Source organism: Bubalus kerabau, chromosome 13 (assembly GCF_029407905.1).
Source record: "Bubalus kerabau isolate K-KA32 ecotype Philippines breed swamp buffalo chromosome 13, PCC_UOA_SB_1v2, whole genome shotgun sequence".
In the NCBI taxonomy this organism is placed as follows: Eukaryota; Metazoa; Chordata; class Mammalia; order Artiodactyla; family Bovidae; genus Bubalus; species Bubalus kerabau.
This window is the reverse complement of record NC_073636.1, coordinates 81972956-81977135: the sequence shown is the minus strand read 5'-3', so window position 1 is coordinate 81977135 and position 4180 is coordinate 81972956. Positions and strand designations below refer to the sequence as shown.

The following is a 4180-nucleotide window of genomic DNA, read 5'->3' as shown; positions in this document are numbered from 1 at the left end:
TCCAACCTGCATCTCTTGAGTCGCCCGCGTTGGCAAGCAGGTTCTTTACCACTAGCGCCACCTGGGAAGCCCCCTTTCCAAGTATTTACTTTCTTCAATCTGTTTGACAGATAAATATAATACAGAAGCAAAAACATTTCTTCACGCCCACTTAAATCTTCTCCCGTTTCAAAACCGTTCAAATAAAATGAATCTTTCCTGTGGAATCTATTGATTTAAGAAAAGATCCCTCCTAAAGAAAGAAAAGCCATCTTTGATCTGACTTAACAAAAAGATCTAATCAAACAATACAATCTATGAGGAAAAGGGGGGGGAAGAAAACCAAACTTCTTTGAGCCACACCAAATATATGAAAGAGAAAATACTTTATTTAAATGCTGAAAAGGAACACAAAACAGCTTGAAATGTAATAGCCTCTGCAGAGTAACTGAGACCACATGTTGATCTGACATGAGTTCCTCAGACACAATTAAAGGTCACTTCATGTACAAACATCTCATTTCTCACCGAGAGGCTTGAACTGTTCTAGGTGCTTTTGGCCACTGCGGGGCAGGTGCCGCGACCTGGCCCCGTCGGCAAGATGCTGCAGAGAAGAGTAAGGGACCAGTACACAAACCCCGGAAGTCTGCAACCGAGCCCCCGGGAAATGAGCACCCTGGATTTGGGCAGTTCCTGCCTTGAAATCCTAGGCGAGGAGGACGAGATAAATGGCAGAATTCTTGCTAACTCAGAGCCTGTCTCTCTCCCACGGAAGCCGGCTTTACTCAGAAGCAAACAGACTTGCTTTCTGCTTTGCCCACCCACCTCCACATTCACGGGGCCCCAGGCTCCAAAGACTGAAGTCCGGGCGCTGCCCGGGGGCAGGGGGTGCCCCGAGCCACCGCGCTGCGCCGCGATGCCTCCCAGCGGCCGGGGGTTCAAGCCGAGACTCGGGGCGGGAAGGCGGGGTGCTTGGGGAGGAACTCCGAAAGCGCTCTTGGCCCCGTGGCCTCTTTCCACCCTCTCCCTTCCAGAAAGGATGCGCCCAAGGAGGACTTTAAAGTCTTCCCTTCCAAAGGGGAATCACATCTAGAAAGCTTTTCTCATAAGGAGAGAGAGACAGATTATTCGATTGGGAAGAGAAGCAAATCTTAAGAGCAAAATGAGGGAGGATCAAAGGGTCGGTTCGTGTGAACTGAAGACGGGAGCCTTTCCAGGAGGGCAGGACCTTTTCCGATTTCGGGCAAGACATTTTGGAGCCAGCGCGCCAGTGAGGATCAAAATCAAGAAGTGAGTCTGCGTTCCAGAAAGTCACGTGGTCCCTCCCTTTCTCTCTCTCTCTCTCACCGACTTAAAAAGACCTGCCGTCTCTGCACACTGGGGAAATCCGTGGGTGGGGGAGGCAGAAAATGAGAGCAAGGCGCCCTCAGAAAGCAGCGGGAGTCGCCCCCACCTCCCTGCACCCCCCGTTTCCTCTTGCCCGGCGCCCCGCAGACCCCCTGCGACTCACCGCTCTGCTCTCTGTTCCTGGGACCTGGAAGGTCAGCCCCGCGGGCGGCAGATGGTCAAGGAAACCTGGGGTGTTCTCTTTGCAGTGTTCTTATTTGTATTTTTAATTATTCAAGTAAAATCTGCATACATTCTTGTAAAATAATACATTCTTCTAAAATCTCCAAGCAAACAACAAACAAAAAAAAAAAACACCTTTCTGTTAGCGTTGGAATCATCTGTGGGGCGTTTTCCAGTTTTAGCTTCCTGGTCTCCACTCTACCAAGTGCTATTCTCAATTTGCTCTGAAGTTTCCAGATCTTATGGATGTTATCTATGAATCTACACAGGAGGAGGAATTAGTGAACCTGAAAGCAGGAACCTGTGACAAAAAAAGATCAATCACTGTTTCTTTGCAAAGTTCAATAAAATTTAAGACAGTTCATCAGGTATGAGTAAGAGAAATAAGAGGGAACCCACATATAAACAACATCAAGAATAAAACCAGGCAATTGTATCCAATATCCTATAATAAACCACTTTGGAAAAGAACATGAAAAAGAATATATATGTATAACTCACGTTGCTGTGCAGCAGCAATTTATACAACATTATAAGTCAACTATACGTCAAGAAAAGAAATTTTAAAAAGAATAAAAACATCTAATTACAGGTAGAGAGCAGACTTTTAAAAAATTTAGGCACTGTTATTCATCATTTGGCTTGAAAGTCTACCTCTAAGGAAACAAATGAATTGCCAGAATTACTCCAGATCTTCTATTTACACCCAAAAGTATTATTTTCCCTTACCTGTTCGCTGGATGCTGCTGCTGCTGCTGCTAAGTCGCTTCAGTTGTGTCCGACTCTGTGCGACCCCATAGACGGCAGCCCACCAGTATATGTTCAATGCCCACTGTAAAAAATAGTAGGGGAACTTGGTTCCTTTTATCATGGAATTACTCTATTCTTAGGGGACAAGACAGGTTCAAGTGTATAGAATTTCTAATCTAAAAATGAGCTCTTTTAGAATTTAATTTAGCTTTTAGAAGCTTCTGTAGTGGATAAACCATGATATCAGAGAGAGAAATTTTCTCAAGAATGACTGACTTTTAATGCTTTCTTTTTTTTTTTTTTTAATGCTTTCTTAGACAATTATTAGTTCATCCAATTCCAGGCTGAAGAAGATTGCAATCACTGGGTAGTTTCTTAACGGACAACCCCAAACAACCACAAAACCACGGCCACCCTTCACTTGGAGCTTACTCTGTGCCAAACACAGGCGTTAAGATACTTGGTTCTTGTAATGATTCCAAGGCTGGATGCTATCATTATACCCATTTTATAGATGGCAAAACTGAGGTGTAGAGAGGTTCCCCCAAGGTCACACAGCTTGAGTGACAGAATGGGGATTCCTGTGGGGAGTGGCTATGACTGCTTCGGATGTCACAGGCTGTACCTGCTGCCATAAGAAAATCCAGCTCTTTCTCTCCTTATCACATCTGAACTGGAAACCTCACAATTTCACCCTGGATGGTGCACCTGTCTTACCTAAAGGGCCCTTAGCAAGAAGAGGAGTTTAAAGGAGGAAAACATCCCATGCCCTCAGGAAAGGTGACTAAAGGATTTCAGGGAACAGGGAGGGGCAGCGAGGGTGAGGTTTACCTAACTAGACAGTTCAGGCAGTAAGACTAGAAAGCGCTTCTTAGCCCAGACCTGCACTTCACAAACATCCATACTAATGAAAATTGTCATCGTTACCATTATGTTATTGTTACTCCTTTTATCCCTCCTTAATTGAAAAAAACAATGCCTTTTCTTCTCTCTCCCTCTTTTCTCTGCCCTCCCCCCTCCCCCCACCAAAAAAAAATCCTGACTGACTACGTGTCAGTACACTGGGAAGGCCTGACGGGCTGTGAAGACCGTACCTGCATTCCAGAGGAGAAAAATTACATGTGCCACAGCTATTAAGGGGTAGGCGTAGAGAAATGCTCTTGAGGCTCCGGGTCCTTCTAAATTCCGTCCTCCCTCCACTCCTCCCCCTGCCCCTCGGGAGCTATTTTCACCGTCTTTCCTCTGTCCCCCCACTCCCCATCAAGAGCGGCTTGGGAGAAGCCTGTGGGACCCAGGCCCGGAGTCCCCGCAGTCCCCTTCACTGAGCCTTCTGCAAGGGCAGGGCAGCCACGCCTGCAGTGCTCCCTGTGGCCGTAAACCCCTCCAGGGCCCGACCGAGCTGCCTCCTTTTGTATAGCATTCAATAAATACCTGTTCCTCCATGGAGAAATTGTTCAAATACTCTAGTAACAGAAAATAGAAGATACACTCTGAGAAAGCCATCCTGGGTTTAATTTACACAAGAATGGAATTACTGTTTGGTTTGGGTTTGGTTACTGGAAGTTTCTAGGTGTGTATGTATTTACCTGGAACCGAGTCCCTTGAAATTAGCTGGGGGAGGAGGGGGAAGTCTTTGAAAGGCTCCTTCTTGCTGTTAACTGTTAAGCCCTGTGTGTCTCCCTTCCACCATGATAAGAAAAACACAAACCATTTTCTTTTCTTGAAACCATGACTCCAGTGGCTTTTAAATAGCTGAGCTTCTCTGTGGGCAGAAGAAAGGAAAAAAGAATTCACCTGCATGTGCTTCGTGAGCTCCGTCGAGTTTTAGACATGTTATAACAGCTCAGTTTTTATCTTGTTGTTTTAAGTGAATCAGGTGCTT

At 45.8% G+C, this 4180-nt stretch overlaps 1 long non-coding RNA gene across 1 annotated transcript; it reads right to left on the bottom strand.

Moving 5' to 3' along the window:
• Positions 1–1341: 1341 nt before the first annotated feature.
• On the bottom strand, positions 1342–3646 carry LOC129625146 (uncharacterized). The gene is made up of 3 exons (XR_008701281.1): positions 3393–3646; positions 2278–2380; positions 1342–1849 (listed from the first exon to the last, which is right to left on the bottom strand). It is a non-coding gene; the product is annotated as an uncharacterized LOC129625146 (long non-coding RNA).
• Positions 3647–4180: the final 534 nt, after the last annotated feature.